Source organism: Dermochelys coriacea, chromosome 6 (genome assembly GCF_009764565.3).
Source record: "Dermochelys coriacea isolate rDerCor1 chromosome 6, rDerCor1.pri.v4, whole genome shotgun sequence".
NCBI classification, from domain to species: Eukaryota; Metazoa; Chordata; order Testudines; family Dermochelyidae; genus Dermochelys; species Dermochelys coriacea.
This window is the reverse complement of record NC_050073.1, coordinates 77,859,837-77,877,661: the sequence shown is the minus strand read 5'-3', so window position 1 is coordinate 77,877,661 and position 17,825 is coordinate 77,859,837. Positions and strand designations below refer to the sequence as shown.

At 44.0% G+C, this 17,825-nt stretch overlaps 1 long non-coding RNA gene across 1 annotated transcript; it reads left to right on the top strand.

Moving 5' to 3' along the window:
- Window positions 1-281: 281 nt before the first annotated feature.
- Window positions 282-16,739, top strand: LOC122460609. The gene is made up of 3 exons (XR_006282029.1): window positions 282-294; window positions 6,081-6,084; window positions 16,609-16,739. It is a non-coding gene; the product is annotated as an uncharacterized LOC122460609 (long non-coding RNA).
- Window positions 16,740-17,825: the final 1,086 nt, after the last annotated feature.

The window sequence follows — 17,825 nt, the reverse complement described above, 5'->3', positions numbered from 1 at the left end:
TCCCAGGTGATCCAGCTCATCAGTTCCCTGTGGGAGTCAAAGTCTGCTTTTCTGAAGTCCAGGGTCCATATTCTGCTGCTCTCCTTTCTTCCTTGTGTCAAGATCCTGAACTCAACCATCTCATGGTCACTGCCTCCCAGGTTCCCGTCCACTTTTGCTTCCACTATTAATTCTTTCCAGTTTGTGAGCAGCAGGTCAAGAAGAGCTCTGCCCCTCGTTGGTTCCTCCAGCACTTGCACCAGGAAATTGCCCCCTCCACTTTCCAAAAACTTCTTGGATTGTCTGTGCACCACTGTATTGCTCTCCCAGCAGATATCAGGGTGGTTGAAGTCTCCCATGAGAACCAGGGCCTGCCATCTCGTAACTTCTGTTGGTTGCCAGAAGAAAGCCTAGTCCATCTCATCCCCCGGTCTGGTGGTCTATAGCAGACTCCCAACACCACATCACCCTTGTTTCTCACACTTCTAATCTTAATCCAGAGACTCTCAGGTTTTTCTGCAGTTTCATACTAGAGCTCTGAGCAGTCATACTGCTCTCTTACATACAATGCAATTCCCCACCTTTTCTACCCTGCCTGTCCTTCCTGAACAGTTTATATCCATCCATGACAGTACTCCAGTCATGTGAGTTATCCCACCAAGTCTCTGTTATTCCAATCACATCATAATTCCTTGACTGTGCCAGGACTTCCAGTTCTCCTTGCTTGTTTCCCAGGCTTCTTGAATTTGTGTATAGGCACTTAAGATAACTTGCTGACCGTCCCGCTTTCTCAGTATGAGGCAAGAGCCCTCCCCTCTTGTGCTCTCCTGCTCGTGCTTCCTCCCGTTATCCCACTTCCCCACTTACCTCAGGGCTTTGGTCTCCTTCCCCCAGTGAACCTAGTTTAAAGTCTTCCTCACTAGGTTAGCCAGCCTGCTTACAAAGATGCTCTTCCCTCTCTTCATTAGGTGGTGCTCTTCTCTGCCTAGCACTCCTCCTCCTTGGAACACCATCCCATGGTCAGGTTATTTGAATACTGTTTTGACATTTTGGCATATTTTCTTTCCTTGTCTATTATTGTTACAGAAGTGAATTAGAAAGCAAATGGTGTTGGCCTAGTAGAGCAATGAAGACAATGTTGCTGTATGGATTCAGAATTGGGAATCCTGCTCATTGAATGGTGAGACTCAAGAATCCTGGGATCTGTTCCAGATAGTGGGGATGAGCTGTGTTCTCCAGTCATTACAGATCATTTTGCCTTTGTCCCTGCAAGCCTGATCACTGCTGGCCCAATCTCCTTCAGCCTGTTCTTGCTCCAATATCCCACCCACCCCACTTAGCTCCTTGCCCAAGTCTCAGTCCTGCCCCCCATGACTCTGTGTTGTACTCGTCTTCACACCCTTGCTCTATTCTCCAGTCCACCACCTCATCTCTGGGAAGAAGGATAAAGGAGTTGGTGGCGCAAGTGGTGTTCTCGTCCATCCTCCCCGTGGAAGGAAAAGGCCTGGGTAGGGACCGTCGAATCGTGGAGGTCAACGAATGGCTACGCAGGTGGTGTCGGAGAGAAGGCTTTGGATTCTTTGACCATGGGATGGTGTTCCATGAAGGAGGAGTGCTGGGCAGAGACGGGCTCCATCTTACGAAGAGAGGGAAGAACATCTTTGCCAGCAGGCTGGCTAACCTAGTGAGGAGGGCTTTAAACTAGGTTCACCGGGGGAAGGAGACCAAAGCCCTGAGGTAAGTGGGAAAGCGGGATACCGGGAGGAAGCACAGGCAGGAAGGTCTGTGAGGGGAGGGCTCCTGCCTCATACTGGGAATGAGGGGCGATCAACAGGTTATCTCAAGTGCTTATATACAAATGCACAAAGCCTTGGAAACAAGCAGGGAGAACTGGAGGTCCTGGTGATGTCAAGGAATTATGACGTGATTGGAATAACAGAGACTTGGTGGGATAACTCACATGACTGGAGTACAGTCATGGATGGTTATAAACTGTTCAGGAAGGACAGGCAGGGCAGAAAAGGTGGGGGAGTAGCACTGTATGTAAGGGAGCAGTATGACTGCTCAGAGCTCCGGTACGAAACTGTGGAAAAACCTGAGTGTCTCTGGATTAAGTTTAGAAGTGTGTGCAACAAGAGTGATGTCATGGTGGGAGTCTGCTATAGACCACCGGACCAGGGGGATGAGGTGGATGAGGCTTTCTTCCGGCAACTCACAGAAGCTACTAGATCGCATGCCCTGATTCTCATGGGTGACTTTAATTTTCCTGATATCTGCTGGGAGAGCAATACAGCGGTGCATAGACAATCCAGGAAGTTTTTGGAAAGCGTAGGGGACAATTTCCTGGTGCAAGTGCTAGGGGAGCCAACTAGGGGGAGCGCTTTTCTTGACCTGCTGCTCACAAACCGGGTAGAATTAGTGGGGGAAGCAAAAGTGGATGGGAATCTGGGAGGCAGTGACCATGAGTTGGTTGAGTTCAGGATCCTGACGCAGGGAAGAAAGGTAAGCAGCAGGATACGGACCCTGGACTTCAGGAAAGCAGACTTTGACTCCCTCAGGGAACAGATGGCCAGGATCCCCTGGGGGACTAACATGAAAGGGAAGGGAGTCCAGGAGAGCTGGCTGTATTTCAAGGAATCCCTGTTGAGGTTACAGGGACAAACCATCCCGATGAGTCGAAAGAATAGTAAATATGGCAGGCGACCAGCTTGGCTTAATGGTGAAATCCTAGCGGATCTTAAACATAAAAAAGAAGCTTACAAGAAGTGGAAGGTTGGACATATGACCAGGGAAGAGTATAAAAATATTGCTCGGGCATGTAGGAAAGATATCAGGAGGGCCAAATCGCACCTGGAGCTGCAGCTAGCAAGAGATGTCAAGAGTAACAAGAAGGGTTTCTTCAGGTATGTTGGCAACAAGAAGAAAGCCAAGGAAAGTGTGGGCCCCTTACTGAATGAGGGAGGCAAGCTAGTGACAGAGGATGTGGAAAAAGCTAATGTACTCAATGCTTTTTTTTGCCTCTGTTTTCACTAACAAGGTCAGCTCCCAGACTGCTGTGCTGGGCAACACAAAACGGGGAAGAGATGGCCAGCCCTCTGTAGAGATAGAGGTGGTTAGGGACTATTTAGAAAAGCTGGACGTGCACAAGTCCATGGGGCCGGACGAATTGCATCCGAGAGTGCTGAAGGAATTGGCGGCTGTGATTGCAGAGCCCTTGGCCATTATCTTTGAAAACTCGTGGCGAACGGGGGAAGTCCCGGATGACTGGAAAAAGGCTAATGTAGTGCCCATCTTTAAAAAAGGGAAGGAGGATCCTGGGAACTACAGGCCGGTCAGCCTCACCTCAGTCCCTGGAAAAATCATGGAGCAGGTCCTCAAAGAATCAATCCTGAAGCACTTAGAGGAGAGGAAAGTGATCAGGAACAGTCAGCATGGATTCACCAAGGGAAGGTCATGCCTGACTAATCTAATCGCCTTTTATGATGAGATTACTGGTTCTGTGGATGAAGGGAAAGCAGTGGATGTATTGTTTCTTGACTTTAGCAAAGCTTTTGACACGGTCTCCCACAGCATTCTTGTCAGCAAGTTAAGGAAGTATGGGCTGGATGAATGCACTATAAGGTGGGTAGAAAGCTGGCTAGATTGTCGGGCTCAACGGGTAGTGATCAATGGCTCCATGTCTAGTTGGCAGCCGGTGTCAAGTGGAGTGCCCCAGGGGTCGGTCCTGGGGCCCGTTTTGTTCAATATCTTCATAAATGACCTGGAGGATGGTGTGGATTGCACTCTCAGCAAATTTGCGGATGATACTAAACTGGGAGGAGTGGTAGATACGCTGGAGGGGAGGGATAGGATACAGAAGGACCTAGACAAATTGGAGGATTGGGCCAAAAGAAATCTAATGAGGTTCAATAAGGATAAATGCAGGGTCCTGCACTTAGGATGGAAGAATCCAATGCACCGCTACAGACTAGGGACCGAATGGCTCGGCAGCAGTTCTGCGGAAAAGGACCTAGGGGTGACAGTGGACGAGAAGCTGGATATGAGTCAGCAGTGTGCCCTTGTTGCCAAGAAGGCCAATGGCATTTTGGGATGTATAAGTAGGGGCATAGCGAGCAGATCGAGGGACGTGATCGTTCCCCTCTATTCGGCACTGGTGAGGCCTCATCTGGAGTACTGTGTCCAGTTTTGGGCCCCACACTACAGGAAGGATGTGGATAAATTGGAAAGAGTACAGCGAAGGGCAACAAAAATGATTAGGGGTCTAGAGCACATGACTTATGAGGAGAGGCTGAGGGAGCTGGGATTGTTTAGTCTGCAGAAGAGAAGAATGAGGGGGGATTTGATAGCTGCTTTCAACTACCTGAAAGGGGGTTTCAAAGAGGATGGCTCTAGACTGTTCTCAATGGTAGCAGATGACAGAACGAGGAGTAATGGTCTCAAGTTGCAATGGGGGAGGTTTAGATTGGATATTAGGAAAAACTTTTTCACTAAGAGGGTGGTGAAACACTGGAATGCGTTACCTAGGGAGGTGGTAGAATCTCCTTCCTTAGAGGTTTTTAAGGTCAGGCTTGACAAAGCCCTGGCTGGGATGATTTAACTGGGACTTGGTCCTGCTTTGAGCAGGGGGTTGGACTAGATGACCTTCTGGGGTCCCTTCCAACCCTGATATTCTATGATTCTATGATTCTATGATCTCCTTGACCAATCACATTCTTCCCCACCTTGGTTCCAGTCTCAGTCTACTCCTCAGACTCTTCATCCCAGTTTCCCTCCTTGCCATTCCACCTGGCCAGACTCCTCAGCCCTCTCCATCTCACTCAGGCTGTTTCCTCCATCTCCCTGTTACTTGGGCACCCACAATGAGAGCACTGAGTGCACAGAAGAGACAGCCACCCAGTCATCAGTTCCAGTGTGTGGCAGTCCTGTGGCCCCAGGCTTCTGGGCAGAGCAGTAGCAGAGAAAGTCCTATTCAGACCTGCAGCGCTGGGTTGGAACATAATTAATGCAGACAATCTTCTAAACAGATAGCTGTTAAACTCTAACAAGTCTCTATAGAGCACGTGAAAACTGAGTGTCATTTTATGACTAGGAGTACTTGCGGCACCTTAGAGACTAACAAATTTATTTGAGCATAAGCTTTCGTGAGCTACAGTTCACTTCAAAGGATGCATTCAGTGGAAAATACAGTGTGGAGATTTATATACATAGAGAACATGTAACCAGAGTGATCACTTAAGGTGAGCTATTACTAGCAGGAGAGCAGGGTGGAGAGGGGAGCTTTTGTAGTGATAATCAAGGTGGGCCATTTCCAGCAGTTGACAAGAACGTCTGAGGAACAGTGGGGGGTGGGGGTGGGGATAAACATGGGGAAATAGTTTTACTTTGTGTAATGACCCATCCACTCCCAGTCTCTATTCAAGCCTAAGTTAATTGTATCCAGTTTGCAAATTAATTCCAATTCAGCAGTCTCTCGTTGGAGTCCGTTTTTGAAGTTGTTTTTTTTTTTTTTGAAGGATAGCCACTCTCAGGTCTGTAATCGAGTGACCGGAGAGATTGAAGTCTTCTCCAACTGGTTTTTGAATGTTATAATTCTTGATGTCTGATTTGTGTCCATTTATTCTTTTACGTAGAGACTGTCCAGTTTGACCAATGTACATGGCATAGGGGCATTGCTGGCACATGATGGCATATATCACATTGGTAGATGCGCAGGTGAACGAGCCTCTGATAGTGTGGCTGATGTGATTAGGCCCTATGATAGTGTCCTCTGAATAGATATGTGGGCATAGTTGGCAACAGGCTTTGTTGCAAGGATAGGTTCCTGGGTTAGTGGTTCGGTTGTGTGGCTGCTGGTGAGTATTTGCTTCAGGTTGGGGGGCTGTCTGTAAGCAAGGACTGGCCTGTCTCCCAAGATCTGTGAGAGTGATGGGTCATCCTTCAGGATAGGTTGTAGATCCTTGATGATGCGTTGGAGAGGTTTTAGTTGGGGCTGAAGGTGATGGCTAGTGGCGTTCTGTTATTTTCTTTGTTGGGCCTGTCCTGTAGTAGGTGATTTCTAGGTACTCTTCTGGCTCTGTCTATCTGTTTCTTCACTTCAGCAGGTGAGTACTGTAGTTGTAAGAATGCTTAGATAGAGATCTTGTAGGTGTTTGTCTCTGTCTGAGGGGTTGGAGCAAATGTGTTATATTGTAGAGCTTGGCTGCAGAAAATGGATCATGTGGCGTGGAGGCATGTAGGTCGGAATAGCAGTCAGTATAGGGTAGTGTTTATGTGACCATCACTTATTAGCACCATAGCGTACAGGAAGTAGATCTCTTGTGTGGACTGGTCCAGGCTGAGGTTGATGGTGGGATGGAAATTGTTGAAATCATGGTGGAATTCCTCAAGGGCTTCTTTTCCATGGGTCCAGATGATGAAGATGTTATCAATGTAGCGCAAATAGAGTAGGGGCATTAGGGGACGAGAGCTGAGGAAGCGTTGTTCTAAGTCAGCCATAAAAATTATGGCATACTATGGGGCCATGCAGGTCCCCATAGCAGTGCCTCTGATTTGAAGGTATACATTGTCCCCCAATGTGAAATAGTTATGGGTGAGGACAAAGTCACAAAGTTTAGCAAACCTGGTGGCTGACATTATCGGGGATAGTGTTCCTGATCTTGTAGTCCATCTTTGTGTGGAATGTTGGTGTAGGGGGCTTCTACATCTATAGTGCAGGATGGTGCTTTCAGGAAGATCACCGATGGATTGTAGCTTCCTCAGGAAGTCAGTGGTGTCTCGAAGATAGCTGGGAGTGCTGGTAGCATAGGGCCTGAGGAGGGAGTCTACATAGCCAGACAATCCTGCTGTCAGGGTGCCAATGCCTGAGATGATGGGGCATCCAGGATTTCCAGGTTTATGGATCTTGGGTAGCAGATAGAATACCCCAGGTCAGGGTTTGAGGGGTGTGTCTGTGCGGATTTGTTCTTGTGCTTGTGCTTTTTCAGGGAGTTTCTTGAGCAAATGCTGTAGTTTCTTTTGGTAACCCTCAGTGGGATCAGAGGGTAATGGCTTGTAGAAAGTGGTGTTGGAGAGCTGCCTAGTAGCCTCTTGTTCATATTCCAACCTATTCATAATCAAAAAGGCTGACAAAGGAGGTGCTGTCATCATCATGATGTCAGAGTTGTGTCTGAGGCTGTGGATGGCATTGTGTTCCGCAGGGCTGAGGTTATGGGGCAAGTGATGCTGCTTTTCCACAATTTCAGCCTGTGCACATTGGTGGAAGCACTCTACGTAGAAGTCCAGTCTGTTGTTTCGACCTTCAGGGGGAATTCACTCAGAATCCTTCTTTTTGTAGTCTTGGTAGGAAGCTCTCTGTGGGTTAGTATGTTGTTCAGAGGTGTGTTGGAAATATTCCTCGAGTCGGAGGTGTCAAAAATAGGATTCTAGGTCACAACAGAACTGTATCATGTTCGTGCGGGTGGAGGGGCAGAGGGAGAGGCCCCGAGATAGGACAGATTCTTCTTCGGCGCTAAGAGTATAGTTGGATAGATTAACAGTATTGCTGGATGGGTTAAGGGAACCACTGTTGTGGCCTCTTGTGGCATGTAGTAGTTTAGATAGTTTAGTGTCCTTTTTCTTTTGTAGAGAAGCAAAGTGTGTGTTGTAAATGGCTTGTCTAGCTTTTGTAGAGTCCAGCCACGAGGAAGTTTGTGTGGAAGATTGGCTTTTTATGAGAGTATCCAGTTTTGAGAGCTCATTCTTAGTCTTTCCCTGTTTGCTGTAGTGTTTTTTTAATTATATGATTTAGGATAAAAAAATATCTCCATAGACTTAGCATTTCCTTGGTCAAGTTGTGTGCAAAGAACCTAGTTACCAAATCTGAATCCTAGATTTGAGTTAAAATTTTAATTGGGATATAATAATGTAACAGAAAAACCTTAAGGTGCCACTTTTGCATTTATTGATTTGACATTTCCATGAGAAATACATAATGCAGTGCAAAACTGTTAGGAAGAAGTTGCCTTTTGCAAGAGAAAAGCATTTTAAGTAAGAATTACATTTACTGTCAGGAGTCTTTGCCTTCAGGCACTTGGACATAAATACCGTAAGAATAGAATAGGAATTCTGGTTCCTAGATGCTGTTTAAGCAAGGATCATCAGTGTGAAAATTACAGTAACTTCTTTTATACATAAACATCCCTACCCCAAACCTCTAAGAGAGATGTGTATTTTATCCTGAGTCTAGGAGTAAGGGTGAAGAGAAGGAGAAAAAATGGAGTGGATCTAGGAAACGCATGAAATATCTACACAGGTAGATTAAGATTAAACAGGAAGCAAACTCACTAACATTTTTGTGATCATGTTCCTCCCTTACAATTGTTTAGGAAAGTACTTTCCCCTGACCCCATTCCTTCAAATTCCTTGATCTGCATTACAACCTACCATGGGGGGAGGGGGGAAAATCTTACTTGGAGGCTTATTCATAGGGTATATGCCCCAGGCTTACTCTGTTTGGCCTATATTTTGTAAAAATCAGTAAGAGTAGCCAGGATAAGTTTTCAGAGTCAAATGAGAGGATTTTTAAAAATACAGGGGAACAAACAGTACAGCATGTTTTATTGATTAAGGACCAACAGGTCCCTAAACCATTCCACAGAGAACAATGGGCCAAAGCCCAAGGTCTTTACTCAGTCCTCTCTCAGGCAAACTCCCTTGACGATTTCAGTGGAAGTTTGCCTGACAGTTTTTGTTCAGTCCTCTGACTAAAGACTTCAGGAATTTACCCATTCATGCCACCACCCTCACCCATTCCCTCTGAAAATGACTTTCCTCTCAGACAGACTCCTTGATTTTCCAGCAACCCAGTGTTTCCCAGTCCACTCCTGTGCTCTCTGTTCTCTCTCCATTGGCCAGCCCGAGCAAGCATCACCTCTCTCCTGTTCTCACTGCAACATTTCATTTTTTTCCAACTCTGAGGTCTGTCTTAATGCTTCTATGAATATCCATCTGCCATAATATCACTGATTTTAGCTCATTGTTTTGTATACATCTCTGTGGGGGAGTAAAAAGAGTAAGTAAAAAGTAAAAAGAGTGAGCTACATAAGCTTATGAAGAATGACCATCTTGACTATGACCCTACAACTCAACATTTGTCACCTTTCTCAACTCACTCATTAAGCATCATTGCTACAACTAGGGAACTTTGTTTCTGCCTATGATTTCAAAGTTTTCTATCAGGCCTGCAGGTTCTGTCACCATGTCACCTTCAAGTCTGGGTCTCCATGTTTTTATCAATCATGAGGACTATGCCTCTAAGTCTGCTGTCAACACATTGTTTTTACAGAAAGACAACTATGCTGCTGTTACACACACACGTAAGTCTGAAGCTCTGACAGTGAGGCAATAGCTAACTTGGGGAAAGGAATCTGAACACTGGACAGAATAAAGGATTTCCCTAAGTGCTCTCAGAGATGTATGTAGCCTCTGGTATGGGAACTGATGTAAATATTCTAAATCCCATGTAAATTCTTCATTATCTGGAATGGGGAAAGGGAAAAGTCCTTCACAGGAGCTCCATTCTGTCACCAAGACAATATCATTATTCATGACTTAAAGATAGACACTGTTCTGGAGAGGCTGTAAAAAAAAGGCATGGGTGGCTTTAAAACCGTTTTCTAAGACTTTTAAAAAGAAGTACTCATTCAGATAGCAAGGATATTTAGGAGCAAAATATTGCTAAACACTTGAAATTCAAAACAAAACAGGCAGACCTTCAATGTGAGCATTTTTGGTATTCTTTACAAAAACAAGACAAAGATGCTGGCACAGCTTTGAGAAGCAGTTTTGGTGCCTGGACTTGCTGAATAATATGCATGATGCTTTCACAAGTGTTACACAGTATGCTTCTTGGAGTATGCATGAATACAGTCATCTTAAAGTCACACATGCACAGCAAAACAAATCATAAATAATGAGATACTAAAAACCAACTGCCACTGAGGTAGCAATTATTTGTCTCTTTTTTGCTTCAGTGACTCTTGCCTTTTAGCCTGAGACACGCAAACAGAACAAACAATTAGTGCAATAATTGATGATCAGTACCTTCAAAGCTTGTGGTGATCTGGTAAGTCTATTAATGAGAACACCTCTTGCTTTGTGATTAGTGTGCTGCTTGGTGTTCACCGATGGTGCTCGGGAGGTACATCTGTATCAGACAAAAGGTTTTTATCTGCCCTTTTCCGTTAGTTAGTCCCTAATGAACTGATCTTTTGTCCCTTGCTGTTTTTAGATTCCAATTAAACTTGTTTATGGAAGAAGTGAAATAATTAAATATGTACTGTGTTTTCCAGTACTAAATATTGCCTTCTGACTGGGTTGAGTTGGATGGCAGTGTATAAAATAAATGTAAGTATTAAAAGGCATTCCAATTTTATTCGTTACTTTTCCCTCCTTAAATTAATCAACTGTTGGCTTTTCTTTTGAGCTCGATACTATAATTATTATCCACTACTGGTCTAATTAATTTTTTTTTCTGAAGAATAATATCAGTTTTCATTGTTATGCCGGAGAACCCCGAAGTAGTGTCGTTTAGGCTTTCATTAGCAGGGCTGGATGCTTTAAGGTTAGGAAAACTGCCATTATGTTGTGTACAACAAAATACATTAAATAATAGAAAAGTAGCAGATCATGGTGGAAACCTCTACTACAGCACATTTTTCTTATTTTATTAAATTCTCTTCATTCTCTCTTGTAGATTACATCCTTATGCACCAGCAACCTGCGTGCCAGCAAAAGGTTTCCTGATGATCATCGAGCATACTAAGAGTGCGTGTCGGGAGGTGGATGCGAGGGTGGGATACAGATCTACACCCCCTGATCGGCCAGTCTTTCTCCAAGAATGCTTGCCAAGACTCCCTACCTATACCTTTTGGCTCATGGGATAAAAGAAAGATGGAAATATAACCTCTATTACCTAGGTAACAAGGAAACTCAAATCTCCCCGCAAGAGTCTTATCAAGATATTGTGGGATCCATAACATGACACTGAAAGGATATGCCTGTGAACAATTTCACATGGAGGCATTTTGATGTTTGGTGCATGAATTATGTAAGAGGAAAGCAAGACACATCTTAATTTAACCCTTACAATGCTGGTATTTTTAATCTGTATGTCTACCAGAGAAATGTATGCTTAAGAAGATGCCTTGTGTGTGTCTAGTTATTTCATTGTTCTACCTATTTAAAAATGGAAGCTTTATACCACTTGGAAAGGTAACAGGCCTAGTTTCTCATGGGGACTGAGTTCTACAAGGTCCAATCCTGAGATTAAAAAGTCACCACTTTGAAGTCTCCGATGTGTAAAATGCTAATATATGATCTCAATATAGGTTTCTATGGCTTCCTCTGAACCCCATACTGTAGCATTCACGGAAACTCAAACACTCACCTTACTGGTGAAGGCATACAAAAATACAGGCCCACTATTTTTTCAAAAAATCCTAAAGGTTGTTAAAATGTATATTCTGTTAATGTCCACATATATTACAGAAAACATAATGGCATACCATGGAGTAAAAGGTTTTATGAATGTTTAACTGGGCTGACTGGACTCATTCCTGGCTTCAGCACTCTTAATTGATGTCACTTTCACTACCTCATGCTGACAAAGGTCTTATCCCATACTACCATGTTACAAACACCTGTAATGTACAGACACAATATATAATATACATAAATATCTCTATTCTATGAAATAGTAGGACTTCAGAGAATTTGTTCACATTTTATTAGAATCATTAGAATCAATAAATCTGCAAGAGCCTGCAAAGTCCACTACAAGATTTTGAAAAGAGACTTGCCACTTTCTACTGGAAGCCAATATTACAGCTGTACAATATTTCCTGTATATCACAGTAACATTCTGAAGAAGAGCTCTGTGGAACTCTAAAACTTGTCTCTTTCACCAAACAAACATTGGTCCAATAAAAGATACTACTTTCCCCACCTTGTCTCTCTCAGTAGAATTATAGGAAATCTCTATACAACACTGTACTGACATCATACAAAAGACAAAATTCCCAATTAAGCGGGTAAAACATGCTGGATACTTTAATAGATTATAAAAGGCCCTTGATCTGTAGAGAAACAGTGAAAGTCCTGGGTAAAATCCTCCCTAAAAATAAATAAGGTGATATCAATTTGGGATCTACCTTGAATGATATTAGACATATGGAAAGCTGTTTTGTATGCCACTTATTCCTGCATTTCAACTGAAACCAGAGATGTAAGTGCTAAAATTGTAAAGGAATTGTTACTCTTAAGAAGTTGCAGTCCAGTTTTGCAAATACAGAGTAGTTAAGATAAAGGTACTAAGCATTTGGGAGTTCTTCCCAATTGAAGTGAGCCACTGAGTCTTTTGAGGTGTACTCATCACAATTTTACAACATTTACTTGATTTAAAAAGCTGTAATATCCATTGTCAGCAGTCTGCCTCCTGCAATGCAACACCAAAATCACCCAGATAAGGTTAACACTACAACATTCACAACTATGGCTTATGGTCATTTGCAACACCTTTTGGTGTACGACAGGAACACTTAAGCCCGTGATGGATCTTCTCAGGGCAACACACATTCATCGAGATGACAAATATTATCACAAGATGGCATAAATATTGCACCAAAGGAGGATCATCAACATAGTTTGCAAACAGCAGTTCATGGCACTGATCAATGTAAGTTCTTACAGCCAGTACAAAAATTATCTGTTTCCCACAATGTATTTTTCAAATGTACTGTGCTACCTTTAATGCTGCATAAGTGAGTAGATATACTGCAGCAGAGGACTGGACTCTCCATTCTTATGCAGCAGTTCTACTGCCTGACTACTAGTACGAGCAACATTGCTAAGTATCACATTTGTACAGCAACAGTTTCCAACTGACTAAAGCAAGCCTTGAGATAGATTTAGTGTAAACATTCATATAATACCTATGTGAATAAGTAGAAATGCACTAGTTCACATGAGAATCACAGCTCACTGGGCAACATTGCAAAAAGTAACTCAGTCAGTTCTACATTCAAAAAACAAGCTGCATTTTGATATATTATTTGATTCAGGGATACAATTTAACACAAACAGAACAAATTTAGAGTGAAATACTATCAAATAAGTGCCTGCATTCCATCCAAATGTCTCTCTCTAATTTCACTAAACAAACATACACACATGCAACACCAACATCAACTTTAAAAACAGTGCAGGTTGGAAGAAACAGGAGGACCACAGTAACCTGAAGTTCTAACCATAACATAGCACATCTTGCATAACAGAGTCATGCAGTGTCAAATACTCTTATGTAACCATTCTGCCCATCAGAGTTGGCAGCAACAAGGGCCGGGTTCAGAATCTAGGGGTTCCATTCCAATACACAACGCAAAACCGGCTCGAGCTCCAAGTGACCTGGGACAAATATATACCACCCCTGCTGGGCACCTCCAAGAGGCAATACTTCCCCTCTCGCAAGCACAGAGTCTGAGTGTAGCAAAAGCCTTTTAATAACAAAGAGAAACAATGTGGCATTATGTTGGGGAACCACCACCAACAGGATTCATAACAAAACCCATGAGCAAAAAAACCCACCCCAAGCAATTTGGGGCATGTCCTTTCCCTTTGGTTCTTGAGTCCAGCAACCCAAAATCACCCAAAGTCCCAAAAGTCTAACAACCCAAAAGTCTCTGTCCCTGGTCAGTGAAGCACCAGAGCTCAAAAGTTTATCTGCAGAGCTTTACCTCCCAACCTGAGTAGAGATGTGGGGGGGCTTAAGGGGCACCTTACATGGTCCAAAGCCAATTGCCCCACCTCTCCATGGGGCTCCACTCCGCTCCACCAGCTGTCCCACAAATCACTCCTCTCTGCCAGTTGCACCCCTTGAGCTGCTCCAGCCATCCCACAAACTGCTCCACTCCACCAGCCACTCTGCTCTGCCAGCTGTCCCACAAACTGCTCCACAATATATCATCAGGCTCCCCCGCTACTTAACACAACAGTCAGTGATTTCAGCTCTTAGTAAGTTTAGCTCTTTTGTGATTTCAACCTGCAATAGGGGAGCCTCAGTGCTGGTGCACCATTAACCCAAAGTGAATTCAGCTCAGTAGCCTGTAACTAGACTCCTAATAGAATCAAAATTAGCTCTGATAACCCACAGTGGAAAGAGGAGAAAATGCAATTAGCATATAAGCCCTCACCAAAAAAACCCCCCCTATCACCAGATACCCCTACCCCTCAATTCACTGAGTTTTGGAACCCATGTCCCTTGCCTAGTGAGTGCTACTTAGTTGATGGCGAGTCCCTCCATCATAACAAAAGGCCAAGTACATTTCCACTGTCCTTGATTCACATAATCAGGATAATTATAATTTATTCTTCCTGCCCCAATAATAGAGAAACTGGGGATCCCACAGCAGCCAAAGTGACTATTTGGGCAGCTATAGGCTCATGCTAGGCGGGGTGGGTGAGCCTATGCAAATGAGATCAGCCCCTGAAGTTCTTTTCCACCACTTGCCACAACTCACCACCAGATGTCAGGGTGGAGCTCATCCTGACTGCTTACACTTATTTTACCCTGACTTATTTTCCCTGGTTTTATATTCATTAAAAATATAATTAATGTGATATAGCTATTTCCTACAGTCCATGTCTTGCACAATTTTAATCTGCTGTTATAAGATTGCCATAAAAATGAAACCATCATTAAATTCTTCTAATAAATGCTCCCAAAATCTTCACATATTTTTAGACATTTAATTAAAGTCCATAAAATTCTTAAAGGACTGTGATGGAAGGAGGAGGCAGGAAAAAATATCCATTGACCTATTCACCAATTGAGAGAAAACGTTTAGGGGGTTTTCAGATGCAGTTCAAATGACTTTCATTAACTCAGGCCTTTTCTTAATTTTGGCCTGTAGCTACAGAGCTCATTTGTCCATGGGTGCAAGTGGTAGAGACTGTATTTGGGCCAAGTATTAGCAAGCATGATTGGTTTAATTTTTATAGTTGCACCCACAATTAATGGATGGCATGACCTAAACTGATTAAATAAGTGGCATTTTGATAGCGCTCCGCCTTACCTCTAACTTCCCTTTAAAAGGAGGATTAAATGTCAATTGTGCCAGATTTTCCAGAGTGGCCACTACATTTTGGCTACTGAGTTGAGCCTGTACTACTCCTGGGGGAATTCTGCACCACAGTGCAAGCACATAATTAATGTCCCCCACAGATTTTTTTCCCCACCTGCAGAATAACTGATTCTGATGGAGAGGCACAGGGAAGCTGCAGTTACATCTTTCACCACCCAGGGTCTGATATGATGCCAGAGGAGAGGATAGCTGGCTCATAGGCTGGAGCAGCCAGCTGCGGAGAAGGAGGGGGCAGAGTCTGCTTTCCTCACAGCACCCTGCCACAGGATATGGGGAGACAGAGTGGGACACGTGGGGCTGCTGGGGAGGGGTCACACAGATTGGAATTCAGAAGGGCTGGTGGGGGAAGACAGGCTGGGTCAGGGGCACAGGAGCTAGTGGGGTGACAACACTGAGCCAGGAACTGAATGGGAGTAGGGATGCAGGGTCACATGGGGACAGGGGAAGCTGACTGCCTGGCTGAATGGAAAGTGTGAGTTCAGGGACATATGGAGACGGGGTAGATGTGTCTAATTGAATAAGAGAGGCTAAGGGTCAGCCATGCTCTGCATGGGGGAGGCTCCCCAACTCCCTAACAATTCCTCCCCCACAAAAAAAAATCAGTTCTATACTTCTTCCACTCACACCCAACTCCCTCCAGGTCCACTTCCAGGCTCTTTTCCAGCAATTACATCCCTCTCCCTCCACTCCACCATTATGCCTGACTCCCAAGCCTGTACACTGCTTCTGAGGGATGTTGGAAATATGACTCTGTATTGTAATTAAATTTATTATTACTCAAAGTTCTGTATTAATGTATTGAATAAGGAATCTTTTTTGTTGTCTGTATTGTTACAGACATACTTGCTGACAGGTATTTTGAAATAAATTACCAAAATAATTGAAACTGGTGTGATTATACTGTGTTATTTTGACAAAATATGCAGAATTTCAAAATATTGTACACGTAATTTTTAAGTTTTTAGTAAAGAATTCCCTCAGGAGTACTGTACGTAATTTACGATTACTCATGGAAGTCAGGTAGCTATTATATATTTAACTGATTTGTGAGAGTAATTCCTATTTACAAGTACCACCATGATTTGTTTGCCCAAAAAAGGATAAACAAGCAATTGTGCAGGCCCGGGTTCAGAGTACAGTTTGAAAATTTGCTCCTTACAGCAGAATTCTCTCGTGTAAAGCTTATAAATTATAGGAAAGGTGTAAGTCAATGTTCTGAGATGTGGTGCTTTGGCATGGAAGGGAAATCAGCTCAATAAGAAGTGCTCATTTACATTAAGCCCTCAAAAAGAGTCTGTGTGAAACAAATAGAAACTCTCTGCACACAGGAGACACAATACCTCCATTTTATATAGTTTAAACATGGTGTTCTAGATCTGCCAAGTTTTTGATAGTTGTTCTCCATCACTGCTTCAGGTCTGTTGCAGGCACATGTTAAGGCACTTAAATTTAGCAGCACTGGACAGCACTCTGACCTCGGATGCACTGGCCAGGTGTACAGGAAAAGCCCTGGGAACTTTTGAATTCATTTTCTGTTTGGCCAGGCGAGCTCATCAGCTCAGATGACCATGCAGTCCCAGAATCGAAAAAGAACTCCAGCATGGACCAAACAGGAGGTACTGGGTCTGATTGCTGTATGGTGAGAGGAATCCGTGCTATCAGAACTACGTTCCAAAAGACAAAATGCCAAAACATTTTAAAAAAATCTCCGAGGCCATGAGGGACAGAGGTTACAGCAGGGACGCAACACAGTGCTGCATGAAACTTAAGGAGCTCAGACAAGTGTACCAGAAAACCAAAGAATCAAACGGACACTCCGGAAAAGAGCCCCAGACAAGTTGTTTCTATGCTGAGCTGCATGCAATTCTAGGGGGAGCTGCCACAACTACCCCAGCCCTGTCCATGGACTTCGATGATGGGATACTCTCTGCCATGGCTGAGGATTTTGCAGACGGGGAAGATGAGGAGGAGGAGGACGAGCCTGAGGAGAGCACACAGCACACCATTCTCTCTGACAGCCAGGATCTATTTATCACCCTGACTGAAATACCCTCCCAACCCAACCAAGCCAGAGAAGGGACCTCTGGTGAGTGTACCTTTTTAAATATAATACATGTTATAAAAGCGTTTTTAATGATTAAGTAGCCCTGAGGACTTGGGATGCATTCATGGCCAGTACAGCTACTGGAAAAGTCTGTTAACATGTCTGGGGATGGAGCAGAAATCCTCCAGGGACATCTCCATGAAGCTCTCCTGGAGGTACTCTAAAAGCCTTTGCAGAAGATTTCTGGGGACAACAGCCTTATTCCATCCTCCATGGTAGGACACTTTACCCCGCCATGCTAGTAGCAAGTAATCTGCTATCATTGCATGACAAAGCCTGGCAGCGTATGGTTCTGGTGTCTGCTGGCATTCAAGCAACATCTGTTCTTTATCTCCCTGTGTTATCCTCAGGAGAGTGATATTGTTCATGGTAACCTGGTTGAAATAGGGGAATTTAATTAAGGGGAAATTCAGAGGCGGCCGTTCCTACTAGGCTGTTTGCCTGTGGCTGAAAAGAAATCTTCCCCGCAGTTAGCCACGCAGTGGGAGCGGGGGGGCATTGGCACTGAGCTGTTCGCGTTTGGCTAGCAGGGATCTTCCCTGATACCAGCCATGCGATGGGGTGAG